The sequence below is a fragment of the Patella vulgata genome, chromosome 4 (genome assembly GCF_932274485.2).
Source record: "Patella vulgata chromosome 4, xgPatVulg1.2, whole genome shotgun sequence".
NCBI lineage: Eukaryota > Metazoa > Mollusca > Gastropoda > Patellidae > Patella > Patella vulgata.
This window is the reverse complement of record NC_065882.2, coordinates 12,872,296-12,899,143: the sequence shown is the minus strand read 5'-3', so window position 1 is coordinate 12,899,143 and position 26,848 is coordinate 12,872,296. Positions and strand designations below refer to the sequence as shown.

The following is a 26,848-nucleotide window of genomic DNA, read 5'->3' as shown; positions in this document are numbered from 1 at the left end:
CTGGCTTGAATCTGTCCAGACCAACCATTCCCTAGATTTATTGCCCATTTAAACAGTAATAAAGAATTGGAGTCTTCCATTAATTCTATATTATTGGATTTTATGAAAATATTTGGACAAGCTAAATGGTTTGTTTAACTTCTGGGTATGGGGCTATGTTTGGTGATAATTTATAGTTTAATGAGAAATTCTGAAGTCTAATAACTTCAAGGTTATGTCTTTTGGCCCATTTAAATTTTAGTGTTTAATAGAGGGCCAATAAAAGAGTGAAATAGTTGTCATCTTTAAGGGTCAAACCAATTTAATTTTTAGTCATTCAAGTTTTATGAACAATGATTTGTTTAAAATTTAAAGTTTAAAATTTTAGTACTAAAAGCTTTTGACAAGAGCAGCCAAGTACTTCTTATTTTTTAAATCCCATCACCGCTCTGAAGGAATAGGAAACAAAATTCTAAGAACAAATATTCTAATTGTGTGGCATGAAGGACTCTTTTCCCAGTTGATTTTGGAGAATTTCTAAACAGCATTAATGTCCTTTCATCTTTGTAAGTCTTTAGGAATTTTGTCCATTTAAATTTCAAGGGTCCATAAAGAGTTGAATACTAGTTCAGCTATGTGTGGAAGTTGATTAAGAACAGAAGGGGCTGGTTTTATTAAGTTAATTTTGAAGAATTTCTCAAATTTTATGAGGGTTAGTGCCTCATCATCTCCTGAAATCTTTTATATAGGGGCATAATTTATAGCATGGTTCTTTTTAATGGCTCTTGTAGGATGACCATGTATCATTATTATTGACCTGGTAACACTACTGCTAATTTAAAGATGCATTATGTAAGATTTAGATAAAGAGCTGGCCGTTAGATTTAGATAAAGAGCTGGCCGTTCTTGCCACAATAGAAAACATAATATATTGAAAATTTCATTCAAATTTTTCGAAGATGTAGCTAAATCTGGATTATCCATATTTAAATCTTGGTCATCTGGTGATTATGGGCTTGTCATGTGAATAAATGTGTAAATAATAATTTATATAACGTTTGAAGCCAAAAGAAAGACCAGCAACAAGCAGATTTAGCTCTTAGATCATATACATCTTTAATTCTGTTTCTTTCTTTCTTCAAAATGTGACATTAATTTATTTTCAAAAAAGAAAGTTTTAATGTTTTGGTCTGGTGGAGACATCTGTGTTAAAAGGTTTCTACAAGATAAACAATTTAGGACATCCTCAACACCTGCCCTTCCGCCCTGTCCCCAGGGAAATCAATATAGTAATAAATAAAGCAGTGCTTTCTTCTAAACTTTTATTTTGAAATCTTGAATTCATTTAAGGGTCAGTGTTACAAGTTGCAAGATGTCATCATTAAAATTTTGTTCATGTTTTTTTTTTAAATCCAAGTGAAAAAAAAGTCTCTACTCAATGACTTGCTCGGGAACTAGAACTGCGACTTTGTTTTGAATTCCTATTTTGTTAAAATTTGATCTGTGACAGCCGTTCTGCACTTGGGTTTCACAAAGTAGCAGCCATGTTGTTTCTGAAAATCTGCAAGAAAGGCATGTTTATTTGTTTTCTCCAACCAGAAATGGTTAAAATATTTTCATTTTGTAAACAGGATCACAATTTGTAAAAAGCCATTTTAAATTATTATGTAAATAATAGCTGTCATTGGTGTCATTAAAATTGATTGTTTTTTAAGATTCAAGTTTCAAAACATATTCATTTTGGACTTAGCCTGTATGAAAAATGACTTTTGGGCGTTTGATCTTTGAAAATTTGGGAGTTTTATTTGTAAATATTTATTGATGAGTCAGCTGATTAACTGGGGAATTATGATTATCGACCACATGCTGTGAGCAATGCAGACCAACTGTTTGCTTTATTTTTCTGGATAAAAAATATTGTCTGCTTTCGAAGTTTATTGAAACTTAATGTAATATTATTGACAACCATATACAGAACTTTGGTTTTTTAGGTCCAAATTTCTGTATGTTTGAATATCATCAGATACCGATATAGTCGAATATAGTATGGACGAAATTCAAAAGTTACTGTAGACCAAATGACTTGTAATGATAGATCTACAAAGACTTCTCTTATTAAGGAATTTGTTCCATGAAAAAATAAGGTCTTCCAAACGTTTCCAAATTTGTAAATTAACAACAATGGACTGAATTCAAAAGTGGACCAAATGATTCATTATGATTAATCAACAAAGAAGTCTCTTATTAAGGAATTTCTTCCAGGAATAAAACCTTTCGGAAAGAATTAAATGTTTATTTGTATTTATATATTTAGCATGTATCTGACTATATCTAGCAAATATCAGACATTACAAAATATTCTCAACAGAGTTGTGCTTTGTGATAGTTGTTTATTTCTCTAACACATCTGGATATCTTCAAACCGTTACAGTACACTTGGGATCTGATTCTGTCTCTCTTGCAGATGATTTTCAAATTTGCACCTCTTCAGAAACGGTTCGTTGACCACAACAACAAGTAAGGTCTTGTTTTCTTGTGTTGATTTCTTTTCATAATGATCATTAAAGATGTCTTCCAGGTTTTCAGGAGGCTTTTATGACTTCTCTTATTGGGTTAGCTTTTTGTTGTCTCTTATGACATTTGAAATACTGTTGTGCAAGAAGCCATGATGGAAATTCTGCACAGAGATCAGTCTTTCCGCCTGCTCTTCATAAGCTCCAACTGTTTTGTGACTTGCACGTCAAAGTGTTTTATTTGTCCCATCTAAACCAAGTTTTTTCCTTGTATCATCACCAGACAAGGGACAACAAGACTGGAAAATTCTGGCAACATGGTATTGAATGCTGAACCCCTTGTAATTGTTCTAGCACCACACTGATTACCTACCTAGAAAAGTGAACATATTTCAGTTTTTGCAAAATGAATGCAAGTCATGCAATGTACTTCTTTCATTCTGATGTCTTCATATTGAAAAAATCAACAAAAAAATCCTTAGAATTATAAGCAGATGTTTACAGAATTCGATTTTTTTCGTTTTTCTTGCCTTTTTTGTGGGTTTTCTCACCTATTTTGTGGTTTAAAATTCCAGAATTATCTTTGACAGATCAGAGAATTTTGTTTGGTTTTCAACACCCTTGTAAGTGTAATAGAATACTCAGATAATGAACCTAGATATATTAGCATGTTTTTGGAATGAAATGAAATGCAATGGGGTTTCTACTTTTCTGCTCTGACTGGGCTAATGAAGATAAGGATTTTTCACAGTATGCTATGATAGAAATTTTGCCCACACAGCTGTTCATGACCAGAACTTGACAAACCTTTGCCTGGATAAATCTTTTTTATGGCCTCAAAAATTGATATTACTGCTACTTCACTGCTCCATAAATAATATCTTCAGACATTTTATTCATAATCAGCTTAACCCTTACACATAATAATAGGGGCTCTATTCTTTTTACATGTCAGAATTTTTATTCTCAAAAAAATAAAGCCTTTTTCTAAACACTTTTGTTTGATATTAATTATTTTACCCTCGAGATCACCAACACCAATATCATAAATATGGGTTATCAGATAAAACTTGTCCAATATTGTAACAGAAGTACCATATATCTAGCTAATTACACTCAATTTGAAATCATCATTAATTGCACCTGTTTGTAGTTGTATGCATTCCTGCGAAAAGAATTGCGGTAATTTTCTTTTTATGCTGCCAACCTCCCATGGAGTTCGCTCCCTAGTCTCAGCAGAATGTACAACTTTTACAACCTGATGATGCGTAGAGATTGAAAAAAAACAATTTGCGCGTAAAAGTTTTTGTGATGATTAAAAAGGATGTTTGTATATTGTGTGTATATAAATATAGAACTTGATGAAGACTAGTGAGCCTAGTTGAAACCTTGCTCATGTTTGTGTGTACATGTATGTGTGTATTACCTATAGAACTGTTTCCCCAAATTGATAAAGCCAAACAAGATTTTAGGGATAAAGAGTTTGTGTTTATTTAATTTGAAAACAAAATTATTAAATTACTTATCTTCAATTTCGAAACAGTATGTCCCTTGTTCTTCTACAAATAAATACTGCAATGAGAGAGAGAGACACACACACACACACACGGTAAATTGCTTGATGAAGACTAAAGAGTCCTAGTCGAAAAATTATTGTATTCAATATAATAGTGTCCTCTGTGTTTCCAGTTCAGTTGCTAAATACCATTAAAATAATTTTATGTTCTACACAGGGGTAATCAATTTGTCCTGGTTTTGGGGGATTAGAAAGATGGTGGTGTGTTACACATGAGTTTTTACCACAATATCCTAGTTTTACAAGATTAGAATCACTTATGTTTTTTGTATGAAATGATATCCCATTAGATTGGGATGGATGCCAGGAAGAACGTGTTCTAAGAAAAGGTTATTGAGAGATAAAGAAAGTTGTTTTGGGTTTTATATGATCTGGAAGTTGATCATGATGGTTATGATATTCCCTAGAATCACCTATCTGTCTAGTAATATCTACGAGAGATGGTACATGTAGCACTGAGAGATTGTTTCTACAAATGATATTTATCTCAATAGATGCCAAGGTTAAAAGATTGAGACGTTAATTTTTGTTTTCTATTCTTTGCAACACACCATTTAAAGTCGATGATCGTCATTTGCGTTTTTCGGACAAGTAACCGAATTTACGCTTCTTAATAAAACGTACTCACATCGATTGTTTAGGAAAACAACTTCAAAACATCCACGGTGGATAATCTCCTAGCTTGGATTAAAAAGAAGAGCATTAGGTGGTTTAGTCCAAAAATGATCTAGTTTGTGTCAAGTGGAAATTAAACCCCATTTCTCTCTTTCTCCATTACGTGGTTCTGGCTTTTTACCCTATTGATTGTCAATATATGCTGAACAATTTTAAATAATTTGAAATTGGGGCGTATTAATTATATGAAAGGTTAAAAAAGAAATTCATTTAATTCTTTGCAGTTTGAAAGCTCGCAGATATGGATCAAAATATATTTTGGTTCCCATGAGTATCGTCACCATTTTCACCAAATTGAAATCATATGTTTATTTTGGTATAAAGTAAAGCATTGACATGCGCGCATAAAGCTAGAGATGGCAATAAAAGCTTTTTTGTATTTTATTTGTTTGGTTTTGTCCCCAAAGGTTACTGGCTCTCAGTGACTGATCTAGCTTGATGAAATGGTTGTGAAGCTCTAGTTGTACACACCAGAGTGTTTTCTATTTACAGTTTCTGTAGAAATCTCTCCTGCATCATCTACATTATTTAACAAAGCCACTGATAAATTTTGACTGATGTAAAGTGGTGTACTTTTACTGTATATGGACATTGATTTTCAAAGAATGAGTGGAATTTTTGTTTGAAAACTGTCACTGTCTTTTGTATGGTAGACTGATAGTTCTTCTAATTTGACACTTTTGATACAAATGTTAATATAAATGGATTCTTTTGCACAATGCAGCATGTACTGCTCAATAAAACATAGAATGAGCCGTACATAATTAAAGACAATATCAACATAGAACAAACAATACATGAATATACAGACGATCTCAACATAACACAGCCGTACATGAATACAGATGATCTCGACAAATAGTACTTGAATACAGACAATCTCAATATAACATAGAACAAATCGTATATGAATACAGAACAGCCCTTGCTGTTGTGTGACAGTAAGATCCATAAACCGTTATCTAATAATAACCTATGATTTACTTACGTGTTATTATTGAATCACCAGAGACCTATAATTCAATATTTATAAGCAATATGACTCATATTTATCCTGTACGATTAATTTAATTATCTTTAAAACATCAACATCATAATTCGTTCATCTGTGCTCAAGAGTCCGAAGTGGAGAAGCCATAACTAGTATGTCTAAAAGGCTTTAATGCATTTTTCGTGTCAACAAAGCCTCTCTGAGGTTTCCACGATTAAATTAGGTACCGTCTGAATCAGTCAAGGGAGGTAATTACGTGTCAGATGTTATCAGGAGGGTATTGACATTATTGACAATACGAATCTGGTTTATTTTGAATTTGAGTGTTATTCCAATTCAAATAGGCAATTTTGGAGGATTTTTTTATATGTTGTTTAAAAATTATGAATTCTGTTTATTATCAAAGTATTTCTAATTTAAAAGTATTTATTCAATGTGTTGAATTTAGAAATTGTTCAAAGATTGGTTGTGCGAGGAAGAGCTCTAATTCTGGTTCCTGCTTTTCGACAGAAGAGCTTGTAGAGCGGATATGAAAAGGGTTGTCTAGTCGTTGGGTTTGAACGAAAAAACTGCAAGCTGCTTGTATACACCCTGAAATGGATGTTCAGAAATATTGACGGTTGGTTATCAAGGAAGAGTAGGTGGAAATACCACTGTCCAGGCAAAATTCCCCTCATAGCACACTGCATGGTGTATATGCCTGTCTTATTAGCCTGGTTGGTGCAGAGAAGTAGGACACTAAAACCCATCTAAATTTATTTTCATTTTCGAACTCAGATGACACAATATGTTCTGGAAAGTGTCCAATATTTTTTATGCTTGTAATGAAAATACAAAATTATTATTACACTGTTTAGTCGACAATAAATCTCTGTCACCCAGACTTACAATGTTAACCGCTTAATCATGTTTGTAGCAGAGTTTGAGTGGGTTAATTGTTTGATAGTTAGTCTTTGTCACCCAGACAGACAATGTAAAAAGCTTGATCATGAGTATGTTTGTAGAAGACTTTGAGTGGTTTAATTGTTTGATAGTTTTAAGAATGAATCATGATGTTGAGATTGGCAGAGATTCTCTGTAATTTAGCTCTAGGGGACTATATCGTTTCATTCAGTAAGTGTAAGAGTGAGTATATGTTTTGGCACGAATCTAGAGGTTGAAACACAGCCTTCAATGATACAATTCTAATCGTTCAATGATTTGAAATAAAATGAAGCACACTAAATCCTAACCAATAGTCAAGCCTGGAAATGGTGCAACTGTCAGACTTTGTTGAGCACAAATTCAGTGATGTCTACTCAACACAAACAAGAAGTAGAGTCACCTGCTTTTAGAAAAACTTCTGGGTTTTCTCTGTGGAGCCTCCAGTTTCCTCCCTCTGCTAAATTCCCCTTCATGCAAGTGAATTATTGAAATAAAATTGTATCATGTGTTAGTCCACAATTGACTAAGTTTACGTTGAGTAGACATTACACCCCATTTCTCTCTATTTCTTCAAACTAATTCCAAACAATTTTATGATTCACAATCTCAAAGTTGTTACAAATCAAGAATTTGTCTATATTCATTCCCAACAAACTATAACCGATTTCAGCATGACTAGAAGAGTTGGAACTTGCAGGAATATTTCCAAGAATAAAGGTTGCATTATATTACTTCTGACACCAATTGAATGCACATGGGTTTTTTCCTCAAGCAGCGCAAATATTGTTTTGACTCTATTTGTTTGGTGATGTTAATGTTTTTAAAAGCAGAAAGCAATCAGATATTCCCAGATTGACCATTTCTAACATAAACAACTGAATACAATGAACAATGATGTGACTGGGAAAGTTTTAAAGTATTTGAATTTTTATACTCTTAAGTAAAAACTTGGGAAAATTGAAAAAAATGTTAGTATTTAGTCAAAATTTCTATCAAAATCATAGTTTTTAAGGATTTAAATTTTTATTCTCTAAAATAAATATTGAAAAAAATGGAAGTATTTATTTAAAAAATTTTTTTTTTATCAAAATCATAGTTTTTAAGAATTAGAATTTTTATTCTTAATTAAATACTTGTGAAAATTGAAAAAATGTTAAGATTATTTGAAATTTACGTCTCTACTTAAGGTTCATACAAAAGTCCTAAAAAAAGTTACATTTAATGTGCTAAACCTCTGTCATCTAGGTGAAAATAAAGTATTAAATTGTGTTTTATTTTATTAGTCTCAAAATGAGCAAAGCATAGTGTTGACGAGACATTAAATTCCCTTCTAAATAAAGGATTGTTACAAGATAATCTCAATTGTCAAGTGCCATTGCTATGATAATAAACAAAGTCTCGATTATCCATTTTAACATCAAATTATTAAATGGCGAGCTTGTTCCAAGCTATTCAATATCATGGCCATCCGATGGTCTAGAGAGTTGATTATAGGCTTGTCATGTAAATAAATGTCTAAATCATAATTTATATAACATTTAAAGCCAGAAACAAGATCTGAAATAGGCAGATTTAGTTCTTGAATAATGCATCTTTAAAGCTTTCAACAATGAAATGAAATGGGGTTTAATGTCCTACTGTTTTGCAACTTAAACAAATAAACAAATGTTCTCAATTAATAGGTGTTAATTGAATATTGTTCAGATGTGAAAACAAAGCCCCAAAAAACATGGCTATTTGATTCTATGATAAAGAAATATTATGTTCCCACGCTTCCGCAGTTTAACCTTTTTCAAAACCACAACAAGCTTAAGCCTGGCATAATCTGATCTGTTACTGCTGAAATATTTAATACCCAGCTGATTTTTGTATTTTATTATTGAGTGCAGTATCATAGGCTTAATAGGGTGCATAAAACTCCCAAGGACGTTAATTTCCGGATGTATTTAAATGTTTGATATTTAATACTACAATGAATTGTTTTTGGTTTTTTTAAGTGCAGTGTAGTAGACTTATGACATCCAAATGTCACGGCCGAGACAGTTTTTCAAAATTTTCAAGCCAGGTTTTTTTCTTGTCAGTGCATGTAACAGAAAGCGTTTGTGGAAATGCGACTGTCTGCGCAAAAATTCCCTCATAGCAAACAGCATAACCTATGCTGCCTTAATTACCATGGTTGTTGTTGAAAAGTAAGACTTTAAATGCAATTTCATTTCGAAATATCAGAATGTAAGTAATACTTGATTGCTCGTAGCACCAAATTTTTTTGAGTTTTAAAATTAAAAAATAAACATCACTCACTTGAGACTAACATGTTCATCAACATCCCACAGATAGAACTACCGTAAAAATAGAATTGTTTGGGCAAGAAAATATTTTCAAAAATTAGCTATATTGAATGGATCTACAGGGGCTAAAGATTGGATGTCTGTTTCCACAAGTCTGTATTTTGTAAAATCTAAAATTCTATTTGATGGGCAAATTTGAACTGCATCTGGAATTTGTGAAATAAGTTTGTAATAATCATCAAGTAGAAAGCTGGCTTGTTTTTCAAACAAAATAAGTAAATTGATCATTCTGTAAAACTCAAGGGGATTGGCTAACTGGTTTGGTCATCACCATAAAGTTTATATGAGGTTATTGAAGACAATTTTTATCTGAATATAAGTAATTCTACGCCAGCTGCGAGGGGAAACGAGAACTTTGCGAGTGACCTCCGATAGGATTTTATATAAAGTTTGATATCATTAGTGGAAAAACAGACTTGGTTTGGTTGCAGTATTATATTCTGTACAGGTGCAATGGTGGTTGAACCAATCTTCAGTTTCTTCGGGCTGTGGTTGAAGTAAAAGATGCATCCGATTTTGTCTGACAGACATGTAATTGTGAGAAAAAAAAAACCCCAGCAAAAATAAAAAAGACATAGATGATTTTCTCAACCTGTAGAAAGACTTGTCAGTTGGGGGTTTAGATTTTATTTTGGTTTGAATACAAGCTCAGCGTCTAGTTGTTTGGGTGGTGCAAAAAACAGAGGTCATGTGTACATAAAAGATCCCTTGAAAGTTGGAATTCAAAATAAGAGTAGGCCTAAGCGCCATTGTCCAGGCAAAATTTTCCTCGTAGCCAGTCTTTGTTAGCCCAGTCGGTGCAGAAAAGTAAGACATTAGATCCCATCCCATTTCTTTTCATGGTGGCTTATTAGAGCAATAGTTTCCCTGGATTTCAGAAACAGGTAGAAAACAGTGTAGTCACCTGAAATGTATCATTCAATAGGTCAAAGATTTATTTTAAAATTTGTTTAAAAAAGAATTGTAGTACTTTCTGGATGCTTCTGAGTTTTCTAGAAAGAAGAAGATCAAAGAAGAGCCTGTAGTGAAAAGTTAGTTTAAGGTGAATCTGAGGGCAAGTTTAATTTCAACGAGATAAAAGAGGGAACATATAGGTATCTTCTTTAAAGACTACTACTGATAAGCTCACATCAGAAAATGTCTACTACATTTTAAAGTGGGGCTAGCTAACATCTGATTTGAATGTTTGTGAACTTGATGTCCTGTTTGAACTGGTTAAAGCAAGAAAGTATTGTCTATTCAGATAATGAAAATTTCAGATAGCAAAAAACAAAAGAATAATAATGAATAATAATATATTGATATTTACTGATCGATGAATAAATTGTCTCCCCTTACCTACCAACATGCATAGACACATCTCAAGATGTTTAATGTCCATTTTACTTTTTTGGGAGTCATCTTGGTGAGATTGATGTTCGCTCGCAAACCTAGAGGTTCTGCGTTGGGCGAGAAAGTTCCTCAATTGTTGTTCTGACAGTCATATGTATACATGAACAACACGATTGAGATACCCAGACAGTAGAAAATCAAAACAAAGATTACGACCATTTCATGTCCATCATACTTTAATAAGGTTAATGTCCATTTTACATTTTTGGAAGCCATATTGGCTCTATGAGAATGGATGTGGCTCACTAACCTGAAGGAACTTGGTGTGCTTCATTTACATTTTGATTTCTCGATGTCTGATGCCCATTTTACTTCCTTGAGATCTGATGCCCATTTTACTTCCTTGAGGTCTGATGCCCATTTTACTTCCTTGAGGTCTGATGCCCATTTTACTCCTTGAGGTCGGATGTCTGATGCCCATTTTACTTCCTTGAGGTCTGATGCCCATTTTACTTCCTTGAGGTCTGATGCCCATTTTACTTCCTTGAGGTCTGATGCCCATTTTACTTCCTTGAGGTCTGTTGCCCATTTTACTTCCTTGAGGTCTGATGCCCATTTTACTTCCTTGAGGTCTGATGCCCATTTTACTTCCTTGAGGTCTGATGCCCATTTTACTTCCCTGATGCCTGATGCCCATTTTACTTTCCTGAGGCTCATTTTATTTTTTTTTTTTGGGGGGGGGGGGAGCTACAATGGTTCAGTGATATTGGTGCTGGCTCTTTAACCAGGAGATCCTGGATGCGCTTCTATTTTACTCTCTGGAGGTCTGTGCCAAAAGTATCTTTAAAAACAGCATGGGGCAGGGAGGTTGATATATATAGATATGAAGACAGAGATAAGGCTGTATTTACTAGAATTAATGGAGCCGTCTGTATATAATCAACCGAAGAATACAGCTACTACGATTCTTATCCTAAATATTTTGATATCGTATATTGACTTGGTGATTGGCTCGCTAGGGGGTGGTTAGGGTTTTACGGTACTCTTACAAAGCAACCCGCTAGGACGCATCTCATTTCTGATATTCCTGTCTCTGATTTTTAATGTCTTGATACAATCGTTTGGGCGGCATCTCTTGTAACATTATTTTATGTTATTTATTTATTCAGTGTTTTGGTTTGTAATGCATGGCCATTTCATGTTTTATAAGAACCAAACGAAGGGTCATTCCAAAACCAGTTGATCAACAAAAGTTCTAAATTTACCATTTTCTTGAGGTGTTGAAACGGTGGCGTCTATGGTGTGTAAAATTTTAAACGTTTATGGACAATAAACTCCTTTTAAATCCTTCAGCCCTCATTTAATGTTGATTTAGATATTTTGTGGTTTCTCAATTATAAAAATCCCTCACATGCCACTGTTCTGGAACAAATACTTCAATTGCTCATTAGCCCGGCTGGTGCAGAAAAGTAGGACATTAAACCACATTTCATTTCTCAATGATACCAGGCATATTTATTTCTACCTTTTTTCTGACGAGGTTTCCCCTTGTCAGTGGTGCAGCACGGAGGGCCTGACAAGGACAGCTGTCTAGTCATTTGGATGGGACTGAAAACCGAGGTCCCATGTTCACATTGGCTTGCACGGAAAAGATCCCTTGACAGTTGGAATTCTATATAAAGGTAGGCCATAGTGCTGCTGCCTGGGCAAAACATCTCTTATAGCACACTGTCTGGCATATGCCCGTCTTCATTAGCCCAGTCAGGAGCAGAACAGTAGGACGTTAAACCCTATTTCATTTCATTTCATTTTTTCCACCTTGATTTGGTGAAGATGAATGTTGAACATGTTAAAGTTGTTAAATAACAAGTTGAATAACTCATGCAAGGTTAGACAAACATATATTTTACCAGGCAACTTACTAAACTGTGGCCACAGAGTGAGTCCACCATATGTGATATGTCTTAAAAATTATTGGCACAGTTTCAGATGGTTTAGAAAATAAGAGATGCAGCCCATATTGTCTGTCTCTCAATTTAGCTGTAAATGTAAGCAGTGGTAGATGTCATGTACAGTGCAGTGCATTATTACTGTTACTAGACTAACTGATACCACTTCACACTTGAGTTGACTTGAGTTCACATACTGAGCAATGTTTCAAATTGACATAATAATGGAGTTACTTTATAGTAACATTTCAGATTTCTATTTGTTTTAAAACTGGATTTTTATACAAAAATATTTGACATGTTTGGTACAAATTAACATATTAGAAAACCTGACAAAGGGTGTTTTTAATAAAGTAAACAACCTCTATATTTTGTCTTCTAATCCTGATGTAAAGCTTGAATTCTAAATTATCCAAATGAAGGATCCTGTTGTGTATGTTTGCCTGTATAATGACTGGTTCTCTGGTCGTTATTATTAAAGAGCGTGAGGCCACTATTAACCAGGGAACATGCTGAGACATGGCCTTGATTTTGATGGTAGACGCCATATGCTGCTGATCTGAAAGGAACTATTGGCGCTAGTAGCAATGATAGAAATATCCCTATGAACTTTGCTGGTGTAAAAGGCTGACTAGCCGACTTCAAAATGATCTATCAATGATGAAAGTCATTTCCAATCTTTTCACAGAGCCAGCTGTTGACCCTTCAACTTTACTAGCTTTGAATCAGATCCCCCCTCCTCTCTCTCTCTCTTAATTTCAGTGTTAATACATCTCTTTCAAAAACGTAAATGTTCTTTCTTACTGAGTTTGAATGGTGCAGAAAAGTAGGCAGTTAACCTCATTTCATTTCCCTTTGATGTTGAAGAATTGTGAAGAGTGGTCCTTAATTGGTCATGACACGCCTCCACAAGTTTGCATTCAGGTCAGCCCTGGTCCCTCTTATCCTTCTTGAATAAACTACCATGCTAGTCACGAAAGATAATTTATGATTGCATAACAGTTAAGATCAGCAATAATGGTGTCTCGACAACTTGATAAGATCCATACAAAAAGACTTTGTAATGCATGTAAAAGATCCCTTAGCAGTTGTAGGGCTCAGTTTCCTCCCCTTCATAATAAACATGGAGAAATAAAATATTTCACCACATGTTAGTCTCAAAATCCATTTCTATAGATTTTACGTAAATTCAGTTGGTACTTCTGTACGTCACAAATGAAATTTGCTGTATTCTATTTCAAAGTTGGTATTTGTGAGGGAATCCCAGACACCACACCAAGTCAATTAGTCAGCACAAATGTTTATTTCATTTCTGTCTTTTATTAAAGGAAAACTTGTTAAAAAGAAGGCGGAAATGTGTACAGGTTGCGTGAATATGTTTGACATTTTGTTCGAGAGTAATGAGCGTAGCGTGTTATCGTAGAGTTATATAAGCACCAAGCTTGATGCCCAGGTGGATACGTTCTCATGTATTTTGGTAACGTGCCACAATTTATGATCTTCACGTGTGGAATTTTTAACTTGCGAGAAACCCAAGTGAGGATTGTTTTTCCACCAGTACGACTTCGTGATGGTTTAAAGAAACAAAACTTATTATATCATAGTTCTGAGTCTTTGTGAGAAACAACGGTGATTAATCTTGATCGTTTTGATTGTAAACAAACAAGGATTAAATAACATGCTACATGATGTAATAAAATAAATCTTATTAACTCGCGTAACGAGATATCATATCCTGGTGCGATCTAAAAATACCTGGTCGAGCAAAACACCTGTACCAAGAAGAACATTAAAATCAGTCTGCGGTTCTCGTTATTTTTTCTCAGGTAGATTTAACGAAAAGGAAGTCTTGTTATAAACGAGGTAATGCCGATCTTTCCTGAAGGCAAATCAAAATATACAGACTTTTATATCATGTATATCGTGTACACAAGTGCTGTATACTTTTCATATAATATTTTCCCTACGGCCAAATGTCTATTCTCTGAAGTTATAAAATCTATACTCTTGTGCTTTTTGTGTTAACAAACAAGTGTGTTAATGTTGTGAGTCGAGATCTTTAGGACTTTGTATTTTCTACAGGTCTTCTTTTGTCTTAAGTATATTAGTTTAAATGCAGGAGGACAATACTACACACAAATAATATCGATCATCGATCAGACAAGACAAAGTACACCGACATTGCAAGAAACAAACAAGAAATGTTAAATCAAATGAATAGATCTTTAAGACTTTGTCCTTTCGACCGGACTTCTTCTGTCTTAAATATATTAATAAGTGCAGGAGGACCACACTACACACAAACAAATCCAATAAGGCAAACTACACAGACATTGCAAGAAATAAATCTGGGGCCAGCCCCACAAGTGTCCATTCCGCTGTTTAATCCCAGGCCTGTAATGATGCAGACTTTACTCAAAACGAAAAACAAAATAATGAATAGGCATTTCCAGTTATTTCCATTCGAAATTGATTGATGTATTCATTGCTGTCTCGAATGATGACTAAGTATTAATGAATATTAAAATATAGATTTTAAAAAAAAAAAAAAAAAAATAATTAAATAACATTACCTAGACATAGTTATATATCATTTTATTTCTATTTTTCTACACCTTGTCTATGACTTAAACTCCTGTTTGAATCAATAAATCAGTGGCAGATGTTGTTATCTCCCCTGATAAATCCGCAACCAATAATGTTTTATAAATTTAACATATGGCAATTTGACAAAAACAACGTTATTAATATCTAACTGTTTTACCTCTGTGTTTACTCTCAACACAAACTATTCAGTACATCAACTTCTGAAAAAAACAACATTGCTTTATTAAAATATTACGATTTCTCTTTCAAGAAATACTGACAAACTAGTCAGTACTTCGACGTATTTCAAGAAGTACTGACAAACTATTCAGTACATGGATGTCATTTAAGAAGTACTGACAAACTATTCAGTACATCAACGTCATTTAGTACGTCGACTTCTAAGGGATTAATATGCTATGCCTATTCCCCAACCTCAGTTACAACTAGCTGGAATAAAATATTGTTTTTTAAAAAAAAAACTGTCAAAAGGTTGAAAGTATTTAGATTTTGAAGAGTTGAATGATCCATAATGGTTCAGTTTTTGGTACACAATGGTGTTGCTTTAGATATCAGACTTGGCATTTTTCCTTCAACAAGTCTATAATTCATAGTGTAAAAGACGTGTTTAGTTCTTTTTCTCTTGTGTCTTATTACATGTATATCATAACAGATTGACGGCTTACATGATTAGTTTTCCTCCAGAGTGCATGTCATGCTGTCACTTCCTGCTGTCGTACTTCTGTCATCTAGCCGACAAATCATCTGACAAGGTTTTCACAATATGGAAATGGAAAAAGTGTGACCTAATAACATGCTTGTTGTGGATTGTATGGACATTATCTGTGCAAGCAAGTCCCAGATTATGGTGACAAGGTGACTTCATGGGTTTCCATCAGGCACTCAAATGTTTCAAAAAATGTACCACATGTTAGTCCGAAATTGGCCTAGTTAGTGCCCCCCCCCCACCCACCCCAATCTCGGAAAACTAACTGACTGCTTGTTGATTCCTGTGGGGCAGTGTAACTTTGTTTCAGTGGTATTTGGTAATTGAACTCGAAATACACAAGATACCAATCAGTGTGTCCTGTGTATTTACACTCACCATATTTTCTCTGTCTTGGAAGTTCATATTAACTAACAATTTTTGCTGTAGTTTAGTCTTTGTAAGAATAGATATTGCTACTAGATCATTAATTTTTCTCAAAATAAATGTGCCATGTTGATATAATATCAAATTTGTGGGGGATTATTTTACACCATTAAACTCAATCTGGGCTCTTCAGTATTGTTGGTCCCTGTATTTCTCATCACTGGAAAGATTAATTTCAAGATAAGAAGATGATAATTTGTCCAACTGTATATGTAAGAGGCAGGATAAACCATGGGTGAACAAGTGCTCCGACTAATTGAAAACCTGATGAACACATGTCACAAACATAAAGATAATTCTGCTAATCATAAAATCATAAAATTTATCTCAGACTACAAGCTTTACAGCTGAAATAAAGATGCTGAAGTTCTAGTGGAGCTGACAAATTTCCTGTTGTAATTACCAGAATAAAACATAGCCAGACAAATTTTTTGAAACATTAAAAACTGTCATTCTAACTATTTGATTAAAACTGAAATGTTTCTTGAGACCTTTCGCTGATATAAATTTAACATATGAACTAAATGAATTTAAATTTAAAATTTTGACATTTAAAACTTCTAAAATGTTTCGATCGCACAAGCTTCTGGTTGTTCTCTTACATGATTTATCAATGCGAAATGGAGCAGCAAAACTTTTTATAAAATATAAGCAAGTGAAGCTTGATCCAATGTTGCAATTTAAGTTGTGTTTTTACATCTAATTATTTGTAATGAAACACATATGTTGCTAAAAAATTATCGTTTTAAAATTTTCAAGATTTTTTGTTTGCTGTCCTGTCAGAGATAACAGAGTAACAGACTTGTCTACAAAGTGCTTTTAAAAAAAAAAGAATGTTTTTAATTGAGATGCCATTTTGAAAATATGTGCCATTCAGATCTAACCATGTCGTTTGTGTTTATTAATTTGCTTCCTCCTGTTTGGACGTCATTTGGCATTTGCAGTGCTCCACTACTTTTCAAATGTTAATATATCTGTGTTGAATTGGATATTTTGGCTCGAAAAGCACATATCTGGACAAATATAATAATGGTTCCTAAAAGTTTAATTGACAAAAACTAAAACATTGTTGTATTTAAATTCTCTTTTATTTAAATGTCCACTGCTTGTAAAAAAAGGTAAAAAAAAAAATATATTTGTGAATCAAAATAGGAATGAATTCAGTTACCTAATTGTATTTCAGGCCAACAGTGATTTTGAGGTTTAAGCAGTTATTTCCAGTTGAAAAGTCAAATATTTATATCATGTAGGGAAAGTTATGGGACTAATTTATTATATCTTCATTATAATTATCATTAGGTGGATCAAGATTTCTTTTCATTAACAAATTAAGGAACCTAATTTCTCTTAATTAGTTCTTATGGCCTTGACTGACAGACCCTTCTGCTCCCCCCATCTCATGATAAAGCTTAATAGCTCATGTCTAGCTTAAGTTACGATTTTATAATCCACCATGTGGGGGTGTATTAGTTCATTGTTTGTTTAACTAATGATTTGTAATTTGATTCTCGACTAAATGAAGCTGTGATTCCTTACCTCATACCTTCGTATCAAATTTAGGAAAAGAATTCAGGAAAAATGTGAATTATTTTCTTGTAAGATGTAATTTTTGTGTTATCATAGGATCAGGGAGTACTAGATACGTTTCTTTACTGTTAGATTTTTTGATTAATATTGACTTCCTTTGATTGACATAGGTTTGGCAGGATTTTTCAAATTCTCCGTTATACTTTTAGTTTATAAGGAAAGAAACCATTAAGACTCCATTTACTACGAATTCATAAACATAGGCGTAGAGTATTTTGTTTTATTTTTATAACCAATTTTTAACAGTGGTTCATTTATGTCTTGTCAAATGTTGTGGGAGATTTTAATTTGATAGGTACTAGGTGTTTTACCAGTATGTAATCTGGTTGAGGAAATTATGAAAACTTTGTTGGGGGGTGGGTGGATCAATCTTAAAAAGTACTAGGTCTTTTACCAGCATGTTACCTTCAAATTGAAAGCCATGGTCCACATTCAAGTAAATGAACTAATAGAGGAAATGATGAAAACTATTAAAAGATGGTTTTGGTTTTAGAACCAGGTGAAAAAACATCAACAAGAGAAATAATAACATGATTTAATGGACTTCATTTACTGGCTGATATCAGATCAGTTTGACCTCACAGACAAGAGGTCACCACACTAATATTCCATCCAATAAATAAATGTAGTTTGTTCTGTGGTGGCTCAGAGAGTAACCAGGGGTTCGATCTTGGTGTTTTCTGAGAGATAGTTCCTAAGGATTTTCCAGTGTGTGTTTTTTCCATGTCAGTGATGTAGGGCCTGGCAGGAACCTCCTATTTATTAAATTTGCCGATCTTCACTTATCCATGCTAAAATGAAACCGAAATCTCCGGTCTTGAGTTCAGTAGGAGTAAAAGGAGACCCATCACAAAAATTATACCCATTCAGCACTGACTGGTTTTCATCATTTGTAGAGTATGTTAAATGTTGCAGTTAAACTTTTACAATATCCTAGTTTTAAGGGAATTGGCAGTGGCTTTTATGATGTCTATTCCTTAAGTAGGAGGATGTGCCATGGAATTCCCTAAATTCTTGTAGATATAGATGCAGTTGATGGTCAGATATGGTCAGTTTAATTTGACATGTTGTCCAGCTGTCAGCAGGGTTCTCAACTTGATTAGAAAGGACAGGATTGGTAAATTAGTTAATTTGTGAGATAGCTAGGGTCTTAAGTAGATAAAATCACAGCAAGATGTTTAGATGCAGAAGTTTGTCTTTAATTTGATTCTCTTGTAAGGGGTGGCGCCAGTGTGACTGACTGACAAGGAAAGTGTGCTAAGGCGTTTTGTCATTTAGTCAAATGGTGTGGTTTTGATTCCTAACTTCACGTGGCAAAGGAGTAGGGTTGCCTGTCCAACCCTGTGGGTTTTCTCCAGGCTGCCCAGTTTCCTCCCTCTGTGAAAGGACCCTTTAACACAAGCAAATTACTAATATAAAATTGTACCATATGTTTGTTCCAAAATGACCTAGTTTGTGGATGTTAACCCCCCCTCTCTCTCTCTCTCTCTCTCTCTCTCTCATGACAACTGTCCATGATCTGTGAAACTGCCCATTTTGATTATTGACCTTAACTTGTTGCACATAAGCAGAACATGACCATGTTCAAGATGGCAGCTTGCTCATTAAAATACCCGTCTGTCAAAATAATACATATCACAGACAGTTGAAATTACTTTGATGAGCAGACATTTTGAATTTAAATGGCTATTAAATGGGAGTTAAGTTGCATGTCTTAGATTTTATTGTGCACAACCTGTCAGAACCTCTGAAGTCATTCATCATAGTCCATTAAAGATAAATGATGGTTAAAAGCTGGTTATTTTGTCTTTAATGAAAGCCATATTGTTTCTGGTTCTTAGAATATGACCATGATAATAAATGCTTCTATCCCAATCCTGTAGTAAAAATCTGCAGCGTTCTGTCACATTCTTCCTATTGTCCGTCTTTATTAGCCCAGTCGGTGCAGAACAGTAGGATGTTAAACTTCATTTCATTTCCTTCCTAGTGTTCAGAAGTACTATCAAATATAATTGAACAAAGTTTAACCACCATGGCACCATGGTCAGAGGTTGTTATTACGCAAGGCGTATATTCTTCATGAAACCGAGCTGGTTTATTTTCCCCCACATTTAAAATAACACAACATAGGTCTGTGTGAACGGTATGTTAACGATCCCCCATGTAATAAAACTAGCTGAACTTATGTTTGTGTGAACGGCATATTAATGATCCCCCAAGTTATAAAACTAGCTGAACTTAAGTTTGTGTGAACAGCATATTAACGATGCCCCAATGTTATTAAACTCCCTCAACTTAGTTTGTGTGAACGGCATATTAACAACCCCTCATGTTATTAAACTGACTCAACATAAGTTTGTGTGAATGGCATATTAAATCCATCATTTTTATCTGTTCAGTAGATCATGATCATGATCATTGTATTATCAGACTTATCATCTTAACAGATTGAGTTTAACCTTTGACCTTGATGTTATCCTTGGTTGATTTACATGGTGGTCAGTCTATTAAATATCATTCAACTGGTTTATACTACAAACCAATATGGCACCCAGGCCACATCAATTAGATTTTCTGTTCATCCGGAGCACTTGTAAAAACTTTACTTCTATTTCTTTGGGAAGAGACTTATTTAAAACCAAAGGAACTTGGTTATGCTGTTCAAAAGCTTTTAGTTTTAAACAAAACATCTTTCACATGATGTTGTTGTTCTTAGCGTTTAACGTCTGCTTCCACCGAAGGTGATATCGCAGACAAGTTCATTTTAATGATCTTAGCGCACGCGCAGGGGTCTTTGCTGTGGGAGGAATCCGGAGTACCCGGAGTAAACCCACGAGGTTGAGAAGGCGCCCCTATCTCCAAGCCACATACGCTCACACCTGGGATCGAAACCACAGCCGCAAGCCAGAGGTGATCGGCCAACTAGAGGTTGAAGCGTGACACTCTAGACCACTAGGCCATCCCAACCCCCATGATTCAAGTGGCTATTTATCTATCAAGATAACTGAAAATTGGTTTAGCCTTATGTGATAGCAATTAACAATGCGTGAAAAGAAATCTGGTCTTTGACACTACAAACCAATATGGCACTTGGGTCTATAATTTTAAACCAGTTGGATAGCAATTAACAATGGCAGAAAACAAGCTGCTCTTTGACATGGCCAAACTGCAATTAACCAACATGGCATTAGTGGGACCACAATTAACAATAATGGGGTGAAAAAAAGGTCTTTGACATGGCCAAAATACAAACTAATATGGCACTGGGGTCTAGAATTTTTAACTAATTGGACGGCAATTAACAATGGCAGAACAAGGTTGTCTTTGGACAAGGCCAATCATGAGAATATGGCACTTGTCACAGACATATTCTCACACAAATTCGGGCTTTGTCATTGAGTAAAAGCACAGGCTCACAAACCAGGAGGTCCCGGGTTCAAGAAACTTCCTATGGATTTTCCAAGACGGATGGGACAAGAAAACAAGGCCCCATGGAAACCAATTACAGTAACATTAGCCTGGTTGATACAGAATATTAAGACTTTAACCCCAATTTCTTTTCAACCCCAATTTCTTTTCATTTCGTTCTATGGGCTTGGAGAAAGCTTGAGTTATTCGTAGTAGTACTAAGTACTAATTTTCATAAACACAGAGTAGAAATTAGGCATGAAATATTTTGACTTTGAAGCTGTTAATAATCAAGGTAGTTCAAGTTTCTAATTTGCTATCTGTGAGATTTTCCGCTTCATTTTACTAGTCTCACAAGAAAGCCGCTTTACGATCACTTCATGTCTCTTAATTTTGCCAATAATTTACTAAGTGTTTCGGTAATTGATAGACAATTTTTTACAAGCAGATGTGGAAAGGTAGAATAGAAATTTGAGAAGTTCAACTCTTTCGATGTTTGGTTAACTCAACTCACTAGTAGTATTAGAAGATACAAAAGTTGTTAATATACAAAGTCACTCTTATTTGTTTTAGTATTTGAGGGAGATGAAGTTGTTTTTTTTCCCCTTAATTATCTGTTTTTTCTTCCTTATTATTTGGTTGAGGATCTTTGTTGAGAAAAACTTTCAGGATTTACACAGCATGCAATTTGCGGCGTCCTGGCTGACAAGTTTATATTTCTTAGAAAAAAATTTCATAAGGGGGTTCAAGCAGTTATTAAGCAATAGGATAAATGTTCAAAAGAGTCTTTCAACCTGAATTAGCTACTTTAATTTTCTTAGATATATATCGGACTGTGCCTTTAATACCTAAAATGACAGTCTTCACAAATGAACTTTGCCAAAGAAGATACTTGATTTAGAAAATTGGAACTAACAAGAACTAAAATTTAAATTAATTTCCAGTGCATGAAATCTAATGACATGCATCACTTGATGAACCATGTGAAACATTCAAGATCACAAAATTCAAGCTGGGAAAATACAGATTTTGCTCACTGATAAAACCAATTTCATGGTCAGTTTCACATGAACTCATAAACAAAGCACTGAAATGCATATAAAAGCTTGTCACTTGGATCTAGTTTTCTAAATATCCTGTTCTATCCTTAACCCTTTGGAACTTAGACCTTCTGAAACTGTCCTGATTAGGTTCCTTAAACCACCCTAAACTGCCCTTTTCACTTGGACACCAGTCGCGATACTACGAACTAATAAATAGTTTGAAAGTCTTTTACATATCTCAGGACGTTTTAGGCGATTTAAGGAACAGCAGTTCGGACTGTTTCAGTCAGTCCAGGGGTGTACGGGTATTAGTATTTCACTTTTTATCTAATTTTATTTCTGGTGTGGTTTCCCCTTGTAAGTGGTGCAGGACAGAGGGCCTGACAAGGACAGCTGTCGAATTGTTCGGATGGAACGAAAAACCAAAGTCCCATGTACACATTGGCGTGCATGTAAATGGTCCTTTGGCAGTAGGCCGTAGCGCAACTGTCCGTGCAAGAATTTCCTCATAGCACACTGTATGGCGTATGCCTGTCTTCATTAGGAGGTTAAACCCCATTTCATATCTAATTTTCATCAATGAACATGGGCAGTCCATATTTATATGTACCAAGCACTAGAGGGTTAAATAAGTCAGTTCTGTCAGGAATAGGAACAGGAAAAACGATGGTGAAACCAATTTTAGGGTCAGTTTCAGGTAAACTCATAAACAAAGCATATAAAATCTTGCATTGCTTGTTCCAGAGATCTATTTAACCCTGTATTCCACACTTTTATGATTAAATGTGTCTGGTGTGTCTATTTTATGGTTTCGTATGCTTCACTAACTACAATTTCTGCAATTGTTTGTGCATTCTGGTGCCAAGATAATGAGGAAGCCAAGTGTTAATTTCCTCTGTAAGATGGGTGGGATGAGTTATGATCTTGCATTCTCCATGTCGAGATGTTCACCTTTAGATGTTATTCTGTTGATTTACCTAGAATTGTGAAGTTCTTTACCTTCCCGGTATTCTCATGCAATTGCAATTGGCAGGTAGATTAGGTTACCCAATTCGCATCTGGTTATAAATTAGAATCCACATTGGTTGCTATAAGGCCTCAGGTATCGTGTCTGGTCCTGGTGGTAGGCAAAAAAGTTCCCTCAGGTTTTTCCTGGGTGGTTTCCCCCTTGTCAGAAGGAGACAGAACAAAGGGGCCTTACAAGAAAAAGTGTCTAGTTGTTTGGATGGAACGAAAATCTGAGGTCCCGTGTAGATATTGGTGTTCACGTACAAGAACCCATTGGAATTCGAAATAAGGGTAGACTATAATGCTGGTGTCCTTGCAAAATTTTCCTCATATCACACAGTATGGCATATGCCCGTCTTCATATAGGATGTTAACCCCCCATTTCATTTCTGAGCTGAATTGACTTGAACTCTTTTCAAAAGTACATCAATTTTTTACCCAACAGGAAACCATGTACTTATACTGGCATCATATATCAAGAAAACATTAAAAACTTACGATGTATTATTGTTATGACGTGAAAATGGCTGATGGGTTTCGGTGCAGTTAATCTCCACATAATTACGTGTTCCTGTTGATAGTATTTTATTTGAGAAATGAGACCGTTATTTCAACCTGACGTTTTTATTGTCTAGTCGTAATTATGTTTTCTTTTATAAATCATTTTAAATTGCTACGGAAACCTTTTCAGTGTGGCAACAGGTCTGTAGAAATATTTCTTATGTAAAGTTGTTATTTGCTAGGAAATTGCTTTCTGTTTTTTTTTTATGTTTTTGTCAGGCGCCATGGAAATTCAACTGAAGATAAATACAAAATAAAGGAGATAAATCTTAATTTAGAAAAAAGAAAAATGTTGCACAGTATGACCTGTTTTTGTCTCATATTGCAAATTTGGAAGTAACTTGTGAGAGACATATATGCAAAAATATTTGCCCGACATTATCTAAAATTAGCTTATTTTTAGCTCATATAGTAAGTGCAGGGCAACTGCACCACACACAAACAGTTACACAAAACAAATATGCAGAAATCACAAACAAACGCATATATCAGACTAGCCATAAGCGTTGACTACATTTGGGGCATTTGGGAGGGAAACAGGCTCCCCAAATCGGCTGCTGACAATGTTTTAGTATCATGCACAGTAATAAGCAGTGGTGTGTGTTGTGCATTGTGCAGGATATACTGATTGTTTCTAGAATACTTATTATGTCCACAGACAAAATGTTGACAATAGATTACAAGAAACTAATCCTAAAAGTTTCTGGCACATACTCACATATGGTGGATGGGGTCGTTTACTTATGATGAAATATCTATATCTAGCATCAATCCCAGGAAATTTAGTTAACCGTGGAGCAATTCCCAAGAAATTGTAGCTTTCCTTGTTTATTATTGGTGAATGTGATAATGGGCATTCTGTACGTTTGTTGTATTAGCCGTGTGGCGACCATGTTGATGATAATATTTATGGTTGCAATCTGTTGGTACAGTGTAAATATACATTAAGTATGATTTATCTTTGATAGTTTTTACAACAATATAGATATATTTATACATTTGTACCTGTATTTTCATTATTATTGTTACTATGGAAATAAGAAAATCATAGATTATGGGTTGTTCTAAGTTGTTTTTGAAACATCCTGGGGGGTTGTTTTGACTGATTGGTTAAAGTTTATTGTCTGCTTCCACGGTAGTGATACTGCAGACAAAAGGTGTGGTTATTAGGTTTACTGTGTTAAAACATTATTGTGCTGTGAATTACAGACTTGCCATCTATGCATCTAAGTTGGTTTATTGGCTTAATGAAACATGGTTGGGGCTGTTGTAAGACCGAATGGTTTGAAGCATTGTATTTTGAATCATAGCCATTTTTATTTTTTAATGCAAGTACGGTCACCTGGTGTGGTAACCTGGGAAAAATGGTGACTTTGAGTCACTGAAAGAAGATAGATAAAATCATAAGCTATATGAATTCTCCTAATGAAAAATGTGTGTAAAATATCCCTCATCCCTCATAACAATGGTTTGTTCAGTTAAGTAAGATGTTAAACCATATTTCATTCCATGTCTAGATAAAATAAGCGTGAATCTAATAGATGATTAGTTGATTAGCCTGATACAAATGTGTAAAAATATGACGAAAGTTGATAGAAATTGATAAAATATTAGTACAGCAGTTGTAAAATGGGAGATAGCGATAACTTTATTTATTTTTGTTATTTGGTTGTTCATGAAAGAATGGTGAGAAATCTTGAGGAAAACTTCTGTCAGACATAGAACCTCTGCTACAAAAATAAACATCTACGCCTGTTCCTTGTTTTATCAGACAACCAAAATAGTCGCAGCTTTCGTTCTTTTGTTTGACCAGTGAATTAGTTTTATTTTTAGTTGATGCTCTACGACTTTGGATCGGGTATTAAAAATTCTGTTGCTATAATCAAATTCCTAATATAATCAAATACCTATTTTTTAAACTTTTTTTAAGCGAAATAATTAAAACACTTCAAGAACTATTTTGTACCGAAGTTGTTTTGCAAAGTGGTACATACCTATATTGAAATGTTTTGATATGATCAAATATGTTATTTTTTTGTTTTGCTTTTTGGACTTTATATAATTTGAATTAAAAATTGCTTTGACTAATCAAAGAATAATATTTTTTTAACTAAAATCTTCTCAATTGATTTATAAATGAATGAAAGAATGTAAAAACAAAATTGTGATTCTAGATGGCTTTCATCATAATGTTTACCCTGGCTGTGATTGAATATACCTGTTTCAACAAATGTTTTTTGAGCGTTTGTTAGTTTAATGGTTAATGGACGTAAAAGTTTCACAGGTTTTTCTGTTTGTTATTTTTAACGATTGATTCGTCGTGGAATCGACTAAGCATATGTTTGAGGAGGTAATAGTGGAATTGTGTCTTGCAACATCTGTAATAATTCACAAAACCCTATAAATCTTTTTATTCCAAGGTACAGAAATAACAATCATGCTGACACTTAAAAATCGAAGAAGAATATGTTGAAATGCAGCTGTCTGGGCAAAATTCTCCTTCCTCGTACTGCACATGTAACACAAAATTACCATATATTTGTGTTAATTAGACCCCCCCCCCATTCCAGTCCAATGTCCAATAGCAGGAGTTAGTTTCAGTTGATTCTGGATGCTTGTAGTTGTAGATGATGGTTGAAAAGACATGCAAATCTTTTAAATCATTGGAATGGCTTAGACATATTGAAAATTAACATACATGTAATTGCTTCTACTAAAAAGCACAAGCATTATACAAACATTTGCTTATAACAGTACAAAGGTACACGCATACAACATTACAAAGAAAACATTGCTTGGAAATAAGGGCACCTGTAACAATGTTAATCACAAATTAAGACCCATGCCTGATATTTTTCTGTGTTGTTATTGATATTTAAATACATGTACTACATGAGGTACATTAATGCTGGACATTTTGTCAGGTACAACTAGGACAATTATTTTCAGGTCTTGTTAATTCATTACCAATACCATACATAGAACAAGATATATTTCAAGTGTTCTGTGTAGGTTTCAAATTGCATGGTCATAATGATATTTTCTTTCATATCATATATTTATTGCAAACATACCATCCACTGTCTGCTACTAATATCAAGAGACCATTTTATCATCATATTTCATATCATCAAACTTATAACTGTTTGTTAAATTGTCTTGTCTGTTTTGGTTTTTCCGTTTGTATAATAATATTGATGAATTTTGTTTTTCTA

General features: G+C 34.2%; 1 protein-coding gene across 1 annotated transcript in view; it reads left to right on the top strand.

Annotated features, from left to right (window-relative positions):
- Positions 1 to 26,848, top strand: part of LOC126817797 (tyrosine-protein phosphatase Lar) — a 144,620-nt gene that overhangs the window by 103,041 nt on the left and 14,731 nt on the right. The gene's annotated exons all lie outside the window — the stretch shown is intronic.